The sequence below is a fragment of the Mytilus edulis genome, chromosome 5, assembly GCF_963676685.1.
Source record: "Mytilus edulis chromosome 5, xbMytEdul2.2, whole genome shotgun sequence".
Lineage (NCBI taxonomy): Eukaryota > Metazoa > Mollusca > Bivalvia > Mytilida > Mytilidae > Mytilus > Mytilus edulis.
This window is the reverse complement of record NC_092348.1, coordinates 32,838,923-32,851,481: the sequence shown is the minus strand read 5'-3', so window position 1 is coordinate 32,851,481 and position 12,559 is coordinate 32,838,923. Positions and strand designations below refer to the sequence as shown.

General features: G+C 35.2%; 1 long non-coding RNA gene across 1 annotated transcript; it reads right to left on the bottom strand.

Moving 5' to 3' along the window:
- Positions 1-1,414: 1,414 nt before the first annotated feature.
- LOC139523471 (uncharacterized) lies at positions 1,415-4,278 on the bottom strand. The gene is made up of 2 exons (XR_011664622.1): positions 3,901-4,278; positions 1,415-1,851 (listed from the first exon to the last, which is right to left on the bottom strand). It is a non-coding gene; the product is annotated as an uncharacterized lncRNA (long non-coding RNA).
- Between the last annotated feature and the right edge of the window lie 8,281 nt (positions 4,279-12,559).

Sequence of the window (12,559 nt, the reverse complement as noted above, 5' to 3'; positions counted from 1 at the left end):
CTGCCAGTTGAGCATGTACACCCTACAGTCCTTCTATACACCGAATATACTAGACATATTGCTTATAGTATCTGAGATATGGACTTGAACACCAAAATTTAACCTTGTTCACTGGTCCATTAATGAGGTCGAGGTCAAGTGAAAACTGTCTGACGGGCATGAGGACCTTGCAAGGTACGCACATACCAAATATAGTTATCCTACTACTCATGATAAGAGAAAAATTAACAAAATCGCAAAAATCTTAACTTTTTTTCAAGTAGTCACTGAACCATGAAAATGAGGTCACGGACAATGGACATGTGACAGACGGAAACTTGGTAACGTCTGGCATATATATAGAGGCTCAACAGAAAACAGGTTAAATTCATCATTTTTTTTCTTGAAATGTACTGAACAAAGTCAGGAATATGGCAATTGTAATCAAAAAGATCGTTTCTATGAATATTGACGTTGGGTTTTGTTTCACTTCAGTGTTCCTGATTTCCTATATTTTCTTCTTATAATTGATGTGTTTCCCTCGGTTTTTGTTTGTAGCTCGGATTTATTGGGTTTTTTTCTCAATCGATTTATGACTTTTGAACAGCGGTATACTACTGTTGTTTTTAATTGTAGTAGTTTGGATTATACAAATATTTGGTATAATTCTCGAAAAGATTATTGACCAACACAAGTAAGTGTCTAAATGTTTTAAGTAAATAATATTTTATGTATGATCATTTAATTTTTGGAAGAGTCACAGGAGGATTTTGAAAATGAATGTGCTTGCCTTATATGAACTGAAAATGAATAACCTTGTCAAAGACATGATGTAAAGACTATTCTGACCAACAAAATAACCTTTGTTTAACATTGGCTTGCCCTTATTTACAACACTGTAAAAAGAAGTAATTGATATTTACTAGCTATCTGAATTGCAATGTGGGCATATATCAATCGTAAAAGACTACAAAGTAAACTGATTGTTAATTCAAATTAAATGTATTTTCTAGTATACTTGTCAAAATTAAATGTGTTTTTCCAGAGAATAAAATGTGGTTGTTATATTGACGGACTTTGCCAAGTGTAGCGTGTAGTACTCACAAAAAGGTTTGATATTTTGTGTAAAGAGTTTGTTTTTATGCCCCATTTAAGGCATTATGATTTACGGTCTGTGTATCCGGTTTTTTTTTTATCCGTCCGTCTGCTTCATGTTTAAGTTTAAATGTCAAGAAAGATTTTGATGAAGATGGAGTCCAGTAAACTTGAAATTTAGTATACATGTTCCTTTTGATATATCTTTCTAATTTTGATGCCGATTGAGCTTTGACCCCCAATTTCACGGTCCACTGAACATAGAATATGATAGTGCGAGATGGGCATCCGTATACTATACACATTCTTGGTTTGCATATTGGCATTGCAACAAACGCACTGAATCTAAAAAATTTTAATGCCTAAGTACAGAAAAGATTACATCTGTTTACTATAAAAGACTATACTCTAAGTTTTATCAACATGATACAATTATAAACATTTTCAGAATATAAATATAAATACAATTACAATAAAAGATTCGTATAAACGGGTTTGTAAATTGTAAAACAATCATTGATTAACTTTATAGTCCATGAAGGCTTAATAAATTCTTAATAGCATTTCCTGTCTGGGTTTTGAAAGTGTTCATCTCCTGTCGTAGACGGGACACATCATTCTTCAATGACCGAATTTCTCTTTCGGATTTTATATTTTTCTGTAAAAGGTCGTTGAATTCTGGAAACATTTCAAGCACCGTAGTGGATACTCCGTAAGACAGATTGGACATGTTGGCGACCAAAAGAACAATACACACAACATACAGTTTCTGCATTTCTACAAAAAGATAAAAAAAAAAAAGAAGAAAGAAATGAAACATTAAATAATAATATCAATCACAAAAGAGAATTCCTCATGTAAAAGGTTTTTGTCGGTCATACATCAGAATAACTATAAATATAACTATTGTTTTGTAGTTGTGTGTATTCTTTCGACCTGCGTTTTCGACCTTGCATTATGTTGACAGCTTATTTTTTCTCTTATTTTGGGGGTTTTTTTTAGAGGGGGGGGGGGGGGGGGGGCAAAATATATAATATATGTGGATTTTTCGTAATATATCAAGGAAATTTGATTTGATTACTAGTATCTATTGTTTTGGAGCTCTGTTTAGTCGATCGGGAATGGTTGTATACAAACTAGCCTAAATGTGTATATAATTATACGAAGTACGAAATATGTATTACATATATGGCAAAAAAAAGGGAAAATACAAACAGACAAACAACAGTACACAAAACTAATGCCTGAGTAACACAATCCCCACTAGGGGTGATCTCATGTGCTCCGGAAAGGTAAGCTAATTCTGCTCCACATGTGGCACCCGTCGATTGATGCTCGGTCTATTTGATTTTACAAAACTCGACTATTTTTAATGTATCAGTAATTCAAAATAGTATTGGATTAAGAAAATGTCAACTTTAATGATTAAAATTGAGTTTGAGATTCTTTTGTGTAACATACATAATTTTTCAAACTCAAATACAGCAGCATCCTATTAAAATACTCACTGTTTATCAATGTGAGGCGAGTCCTTACGAGTATTAAAATAAGACTCAGTCTGCAAAATCTATTATAAGATCTCTAAAGTACAGAATGATTACAACATACTAGAAAAACAAAGGATATGGGGTATTTATCCATGCGCAAATACGGGCGTATGAAATTTGCGCCGATATTTAAAATTTTCATTCTTTCATTTGCGCCGATTTCACTTTTTCATTTGCGCCGATTTTATATTTATATTTTATATCCTAATTGCATTCACAGTTTAACATAGATGAATAAATACTGGCCATACATATCGAAAGGTCAGTGCAAGCGAGAAACGTATACTTTTTTTTCAACACAACTCAATCTTCAATGTCTTTGCAATGATATATCTCCAATATTTATAGATAAAAAAATTTAAGTGCTGTCCGAAATACTTTTAGGATATCAGTTATTTACTTTACACGGATGTAAAATTGGAAACTGCGAACCTCTTATTTACGCCCTCTTCCAAGCAAAAGTGTTATGAAGTATAATTGTTGAAAATAATTTGCTATCTCTGCCGTCAAAACATCTTTCCTTTGTGGCCGAGGTTATGCAGGCTCAGAACTGGTGGAGGAATATCCAGTCAGTTGGGCTGAGCACAGAGTATACAGACAATTATAGAGGTTATGCAGGCTCAGAACTGATGGAGGAAAATCCAGTCTGTTGGGCAGAGCACAGAGTATACAGACACATTTTTTTTTTAAATAAGACCGTTAGTTTTCTCGTTTGAATTGTTTTACATTGTCATTTCGGGGCCTTTTATAGCTGACTATGCGGTATGGACTTTGCTCATTGTTGAAGGCCATACGGTTACCTATAATTGTTAATTTCTGTGTCATTTTGGTCTTTTGTGGAGAGTTGTCCCATTGGCAATCATACCACATCTTCTTTTTTATTGAGTGACATTGGTAAATCGCTATATATCTGAATCATAACATTTGTACAATTATTGCTAACGGAAGAGGTTAATGATGATACATGAAAAATAGCAATCACCTGTAATTTACCTCGAAAAAAATCGGCGCAAATGCAAAACGCCGACAAATACAATACATGCTCAGCAAAACAAAAGCACATAAAAAGCAAAGGAACAGTGCTTTTATTGCTGTTCTTCATCTAAAAGTCAGTGAGGCCTTCAACACGGAGTAAAAAAACCCAACACTTACTGCATGTTTTATACGACCCCTAGCACCACCTTGAGCGGAATTCTTTGCAAAAATAATTTGGATAGACCTTCTAAATTGTAACGGTCAAAAAATCTTTTTTATAAATATATGTATTCAATGAACATACCTTAGATTCGCACAGATTACAAGTACTATAATCTTTCAATACAACAGTACAGTATTTGGATATCTTTTTGTGTCGCGTATTCTAATACGTTCACTTATATGTATCAACACATGTGTCGCACTGCGGAAACACTCTTAGTCACTTTGTAAAACAAATAATCCATGACTATACTTTCAAATATTAATTTTTATGCCTCACCTACGATAGTAGAGGGACATTATGTTTTCTGGTCTGTGTGTCCGTTCGTTTGTCCGTCCGTCCGTCTGTCCCGCATTATGTTAAAGTTTTTGGTCAAGGTAGTTTTTGATTACGTTGAAGTCCAATCAACTTGAAACTCAATACAGATGTTTCCTATGATATGATCTTTCTAATTGTAATGCCAAATTAGAGTTTTTACCCCATTTTCACGGTCCACTGAAAATAGAAAATGATAGTGTAAGTGGAGCATCCGTGGACATATTCTTATTTTTTAATCACCTCTGTTGTTGTATGGTATGCGTATATTTATCGGAAATTTGCAAGAATTGATTCAAATGGCTTCAAAATGAAGCGAATCTATTTCCCCATCCAAAACAATACTGATAGATATATGTACATATGTGTAAATGACATTTAAAAATTGTATCTATGTAATTGTAATACATATAGATTCTTATAACAATGTTATATACTTCTTATTCAAGCTTTTTTCCTTAAAAATACAATTAAAAATTAATTTAAATTTAATTCCAATAAACAAAATAACCTCGTTATTGTCCGTTTATATTTTATATTATTGTTTATTACTAAATATTACTTTATATAAATAATTTGCACTAGGGATGTCCTTTTTTTTGGAAAAGCTAGTCTACTGTATTAAGTACCAGAAACAAGTTGTTTCCTTTTTTCCTTTTTCCTTTTTCGATATTCAAATTTTTTCAAAAATTCTAAGTCAAATTAAATAGATCGACCTAGAATAATTCAACAGCACATGTTTGCTTAATTTATTTATATCTATATTTATGTTTACATCGCTTATATAGTCATCGGATGACCATAGAGGTCAACTCGATAAATAATTAGATGGCGTCTAGACTCAAATACACACGAAACGAAGCTACGTATTTTCATACCTGTGCCTTGTTTGTTGTTTTTTTTTTAGACTTTTATTAGTTTGGAAAAATGTAAACATTGTTTAAATCAAATATGATAATTTGAATAGAATCGGTGAACATGAATTTGACAGCTAGTGTCCCTTTAAATGGTGAATGTTCCATGTCTTTCCATTGTAAGCCACACAGTATTTGTTTGCCAAAATTACACAAAACCATATTTCTACTCTACTCTATCCTCTCCGCTCCTGATGGAGCATAAGGTCGCCACAATATTTCGCCATCCAGATCTGTCTTTAGCCTTTGTTTCGGCTTCTCCCCACGTCATGTCAAGCTCCTTAAGTTCTGCCTCAATTGTTCGACGCCAGGTGGTTTGGGGTCTTCCTCTTGGTCTCTTCCCCTGGGGTGTCCATCTAAGAGCTGTCCTGGTTATATTGGATACAGGCATCCTGAGAACATGCCCCAGCCATCTGAAGCGCCTCTGTTGTATTTCTTTGAGGATACACATGGACTTGGTAGTTTCGAGCAGATGGTCATTTGAGATACGATTTGGCCAAAAAAAAATACAAATTCGCCTCAGACAATTGTGGTGGAAACTTGAGAACGATCTCATATCTGGTGGTTTTTTTTTGTTACTCTCCAGCATTCGCTTCCATATAGAAAGACAGATTTAACATTACTGTTATATAGCCTGATCTTTGTTTTTCTGTTGTATTGGCTGGACTTCCAAATGGGTCATAGTCTTTGAAATGCAGATCTTGCCTTGGCTAGCTTACTTTTAATATCTTTTTTCGTTGGATCTTCTGTACTAACGACAGTTCCTAGATAGGTAAATTTATCTACTTGTTGGATTTCTGTACCCTCAGCTTTTAGTCGTCTTTTCTCGCATATGATCTTGTTTTGATGAAAGGAGTGCTATATCATCAGCCAAGTCAAGGTCCTCTAGGGTTGTAAACATGGACCATGAGATGCCTCTCTTTTCTTGTAACTGGTGGTCTTCCGCATCACCCAGACAATGGCAACCAGGAATAAGATGGGTGAGATGATGCAGCCCTGTCGTACTCCAGATTGTACTTCAAACCAGTCAGTTTCCTTGTTATTGAGTATCACAGCACATTCAAAGTTGGTATAAAAGCATTTTATCATTGTGACGATCTTTTGTGGTACTCCGTATGATATAATAATTGTCCAAAGAGTCTCTCTGTGTAAACTGTCGAATGCCTTCTTGAAATCGATAAAGTTGATATATAGAGGTGTCTTCCATTCTATACACTGCTCAATGATGTTCTTAAGGTTCATCATAACAAACGTACAAATATGGCTGTATTTACATGCCAAAACTACTCTGAGTACAGACTTACCTGTGAAGTTGGAAAAGTTTTAATGCCTGGCATCCACTAGATATATTAAATTTAAATGCATTTTGTGATTCAGAAAGTTAAAATCTCTTTTGGATTTTGATGGGCATTTTTTTCCCTTCATGCTTAAGGTGTGAAAATTAACTAAGTTGTGGTACAACTTTGAGATGCTCCCTCAGGTAAAAAAAACCGTTTGTATTGTTTTTATTGTCCTTAATTGACATGGACAAGAGTCTCTTCACAAATACAGGTGAGTTAAAGAGTGGACAGTATCAAAGTAATTCAGGTGTTTGTTTATTTTTACACCTTCTGCAGAAATGAAAAAAAATACCCATCAAAAACCAAAAAAGATTTTATCTTTCTTAAACACAAAATGCATTTAACTTTTATATATCTAGTGAATGCTAGGCCTTAAAACTTTCCAAACAGCACAGGTAAGTCTGTACACAGAGCAGTTTTTGAGGTGAAAATGCGGCCATATTTGTCTATTTGTTATGATGAACCTTAAGCACAAATATCTGATCAATGCATCCTTTCCCTTTTCTAAACCCAGCTTGTTCCTGTCTCAACCTGTCATCCAGTTTGGAGTCTATTCTGTTTAACAGTATTCTGCAAAACACTTTACTTGGGATTGAGAGTAATGTTATTCCTCTCCAGTCGTCACAAGATCACCTTTCTTTGTTAGTTTTGACCTATTGCTTATAGTATTTAAGAAACAAACGTAACCAGGAAAACTTAACATTGAATCTGAGATATGGACATGAACACCAATCACTGATCCATGAAATTAGGTCGAGGTCAAGTGAAAACTGTCTAACAGGCATAAGGACCTTGCAAGGTACTCACATACTAAATAATATTATCCTGTTACTCAAATAAGAGAGAAATTAACAATTCAAAACATTTTCACTTCTTTTTTAAGTAATCACTGAACCATCAAAGTGAGGTCAAGGACAATGCATATATGAAAGACAAAACTATCATAACATAAGGGATCAATATACAGTGCCAAATCTAGATTTTTTTTTTCATAAAAGGGGCCCACTGACTGCATAAGAGGGGGGCCGCTCCAGCGTTTCCCTATATAATCAACCAAATTTTGCCTGCAAAAAGGGGGGCTTGGGCCTCCATCCTAAATCTTACTTTGATACACAAAGTATGAAGCATCCAGATCGTATATCTTCTGAGATATTAAGATTTTAAGTAGTTTAGGAGCTGTCTCCATGCCACCATATTACTGTTCGTATGTTTTCGCTTTCTGAATGATGCCATCAGAAATCTTAGGCTAGACAAAATCCAAACTGACTTGACACAGTGTTATAAAGTGGTAAATAACCCATATGTAGAAGAAAAAAACACACTCCTACTGATCATTTTGATTGAAATGAAAGTGGGTAGATCTTTTAATTCTGATCAACATTGCATGTTTTAGTTTTCAAGATGTGACACAGTCACTCAGTCACACATTACCCTTATGCTCTATTTTTAGCAATAGTTATGCATTGAAACGTTGTGCCAAATACGGCTAAGGTCATCTATCTGTATCTGTATCTGTATTTCCCACTTGTGTAATTAGGATGGGTACGTCACAGATTCCTTTCGGCTATTATGTGACGGGTTGGTCTGCGCACAATTAGTCGCGCTTACTGAGGAGTGCTGATTTAAACTCCTCGGTAGTAGTGGCGCACACTACTGAGTCTTCCAGATGGTTCCAGTTTATTGCAGTGCGCACAAAAATTGAGTTCTTGTATTGTTCTGTCTTACTGGTTGGAACTATGACCGCACGTTTGTTTTTGCGGACTTGGTGGTCTATAATGTTTTTTGTTACAAAGTTATTATATGTTGTTGCTTTGATTTGTCTCTTTGGTCTATGAAATTGGATTAAATCGTCGGGAGGAAGCGCTGGTATCTTCCCCTCAACCACTTTGAAAAAGAAGATCAGTCGTTGTTGTTGGCGTCTTGATTGTAATGTTCTTTTAGCATTTTTGTCATACATCCTTCCTCTCTTGATTTGTAGTCTTTGGTAATGAATCTAGCACCTCTCTTTTGTATGGAGTCTAGTTTGTCAATGTCTTTTTGGGTATATGGGTCCCAAATAATTGATCCATACTCCATTATTGATCGTATGAGAACTATATATGCTGTTTTACGGCATTCCATAGGACAGTGTTGTAGGTTCCTTCTAAGGAAGCCTAGGGTAGAACTGGCTTTGTTACACGTATTTGTTATTTGTTCTTTCCATTTAAGATCTTCTTGTATTTGGAGTCCTAGGTATGGGTTGGATGACACTTGTTCAAGCGTGTGGTTGTTAAGGTTGTAAAAACGCTGACTTTTACTTTTAAGGCTAAGCATATAACATTTTTTGGCGTTGAAGCGCATACCCCAGTCGTTGGCCCATTTTTCTAGTGATTTGAGATCCTCTTGTAGTTTGTTATGGTCATTTTGGTTTTTGATTTCCCGGTAGAGCAAACAGTCGTCTGCAAATAGTCGTACTGATGAGTTTACTGCATCTGGGAGATCATTTATATGACACAGGAAGAGGATGGGTCCTAGTACCGTTCCTTGGGGGACTCCGGATTCAACTGAAGCATTTCTTGAGTTTTCTCCATCAAGTTGTACTCGCATTTTTCTTTCGGTTAGGAATGAAGTTAGCCATTTGTGGATATTTCCTCTAATTCCATATTGGTCTATTTTGTGCAAGAGTCTATCATGAGGTACTGTGTCGAACGCTTTTGAAAAATCCAGAATCGCAATATCTACTTGGTTTCCTTTATCGTAGGATTGTAGCATATCATGGATTGTAATGGCAAGTTGGGTCTCACAGGAATATCCAGATCTAAAGCCGTGGTTTAGTGATGTTAATACATTATGCTTTTCCAGATGTTTAAGTATATGACGGCATATGATGTGCTCAAGAAGTTTACATGGTACTGATGTCAATGAGACTGGCCTGTAGTTTTCGGCCGCGTGTCGGTCTCCTTTCTTAAATATGCTAGAGATGTTTTCATTTCTCCAATCCTCTGGTAGTGTACCACTGTCTAGTGAGAGCTGGAATATGAGTGTTATTATTGGTGCCAGATGTTCGGCGCATTGTTTTAGTACTCTGTTTGGTATGTTGTCAGGACCAGATGCTTTGGATGGGTTTACTCTTTGTAGCAGCTTTTTTACTCCTTCTGATCTGATGGTAATTTGATGTATGGAGTCTTTTACTCTGATGTTTGTTTTGGGTAGTGTTTTAGTTGTTCCTTTTGTGAAGACGGACGCAAATTGCTCCAGTAGAATTTGCGCCTTCTCCTTACTGTCGTTTATGAGCTGTCCATGTTTCTTTAGTGGTGCAACCCCTATATTGTCCTGTTTCCTTGACTTAACATACTTCCAGAAAGGTTTTGTGTTGTTCTTATTCATTCCTTCAATTATAGCGTTGTTAATATAATTGTTTTCTGCTTTCCTAATTTCTCTTTTGCATGTTTTTTGGAAATGGCGGTAGTTTGTCCATGATTTTGTTCTTTTGGCCTGGTTATACAAGTTTTGTTTTTTCTTCAGCATCTTTTTGATCTTTTGTGTTATCCATGGTAGTCTGTTGTTGGACTTGACTATTTTTGATGGTATGTTTTTATCAAGGCTGGCAAATAGGTGTTTCTTGAACATCAGCCATGCTTCGTTGACATTTTGGTTGTTTTGGATACTGTTACTTATCTGTGATAATAGTGAATCTAGATCTTTGTTCACTTCATCCCAGTTGGCTCTTGCCCAGGTGTAGACTTTCCGAGGATTAGATTTGTAGTAGAAAGGTTTGATGTCTGTATCAGTTATGATGATTGCATGGTCAGAGATACCTGGTATGTTTGTTGATGTTTTCATAAGTGACGGGTTTGTTGTGAATACAAGGTCCAGTAGGTTGTTTTCCCTTGTTGGTTCTTCGTGGAATTGTGTAAGGCCAAATTGAGTTGTGATGTTTACGAGCTGTTTTTGAACTTCTGGATCTTGAGCATCTTTCCTAATGGTGAGGTTGTCCCACATTATGTCTGGGCAGTTGAAATCGCCTGCAAGTATGATGTTACTGCTTTTGTTTTCCTCTGTGATTTTTTCCAGAGATTTTTCTAGTTCTTCTAGTTGGGCTTTGTTTCTATGTGGCATGTAGAATGAGCCGATGATTAGGTCTTGGGCTGTTTTTAGTTTGAGCTTTACCCATTCAATTTCACATTTTGTTATGTATTGTGGTTGTTCAGTACTAATCATGCTGTTATGGACTAAGATGAATACTCCTCCTCCTAAGGTACCCCTGTCATTCCTGAATGATGTATAATTATCAGGGAATACTTCAGCTGATTTTGTAGCATCTTTGGTTGGATTCTTTCCGGGTTTTACCCCTTTTAGCCAAGATTCTGTGCCAATAATAATATCTGGCTTTGTGTATTGTATTGTTGTTTTGAATTCTGAGGTTTTATCTTTGATGCTTCTGCAGTTTACCGTCATGATTCTGAGGTTTCTTTTATTGATGATGTTAAAGGGTGGTGGTGTTGTGTCCTTTACGCTGTTTCTTGTACTGTTTGTGACTGACCGATTTTTGGTTATTGATTTGTCTTTTGGACTACTTGTTACAAGTGGACTAAATGATGAAGAAAAGGAGTCCATAAAGCTGAGATCTGTTGTTAGAGGTTCGTAATAGGTTATGTTTTCAATCTCGTATGCATGGTAAGTGAATGAGGATACATTTAGGCTGTCACATTTGCAGCACATCCATTGCACGTTTGACCTTTGTAGAAGTTCGTAATCTGTCGTGCACAGTTCGATGCATGAGCGGTGGTGCCATATGCTGCAACAATCGCAACATACTCCCTCTGTTGACCATGTAACGGGTCTTTCACACAAACCACTTGGGAAGACGTTTGCTGTTTTTGGGCCTGGATTTGATTCAATGTCACCTGATAGTAGTATGATGAGCAGTGCTGTTGTTAAATTTTGCCTTGCATGTATTGGTAATGATATTGGCCTTCTTCCACTATGATGTAATTTCGGGTTTAGCAAGTTGACTAGATTTTGTTTTGATGACCCTGTATGTGCATTTATGATATGCAGAGCTAATGATCTATTCCTGGGATAAGAAAATCCTTAGTTTTTTTTGAAAAATTCAAAGTTTCTTAAACAGGAAATTTATGGTGATACCATCGGGGACGATACCCTTGGACAAATCAGGAAAAGAATGGTATAAAATTGCTTAAAAATATTTTTAGGTCATTGATGATAACAATGGAAATCAAGTTTTAACAATAGTCCATGAGAACTTAAAATTGCAAAAAGAAAGTGTCTAGGTAGACTGAAAAAAAAAATATTTGACTTAAAATTCAACCATTGAATTAAACTGACCAATGAACAAACAAATAGAAATACTAATCAACTTTTCAACTTGTCCAGATACTTCAATAGTGCTAGACAAAAGTGGTATAGTATACATTTATTTCCCTTGTCGAAGGGAGATATGAAGACTTTGTTCACCCAGGAATTTATTTTTTTTTATTACTAAAAACAACATACACAATGATAATCAGAACCGATTAAAAGTTAATTGTTGATTCATTCTTGTTTGTTTTTTAAATTTGAAAGTATTTTTAAAAACAAAATTAGTATACTATCTTTAAATCAAAGTGCTTGTAAGCACTGAACGGTAAAGATTGCTTCATTTTATCAGTGGGAAGTAAAGTTAATTATTGCATTGTTTGTAGTTGATTTAACAGTAACTCTAGACAAAGAAAGTTGACTAATTTTTAAAGATGATGTTAACAATGACATCATTCTATTTTTAGAACAGGTATTAGATTCCTGCACCTTGCAAAAGTTATGTAATTTTCTAGACCAGTTTAACATCATTTTATGCCTTGAATATCTGAGAATACATTACATCCTTCATTTTTTTTTTAAATGTTCATGGACAGGATGTATAGAATGTTATGATCAATGCACTATATTTTGTGTATTAAAAAGGTAGTGATAAGCCTTGGAACATTTAGATTAAGGTTTTGATTGCATTTCATGCAATCTTCACCTAAAAACTTAATCAAAACGTTTTAAAACATGTACGGTGGGTAACTTCACACAAGGCAATTCGAACATTCAGAGGGCAATATCATAATCAGAAGTAAATATGAAGTTTTGTTCGACATCACATGGGATAGTTACAACCAATCAAATGTTGATTTCACTATAAAAATC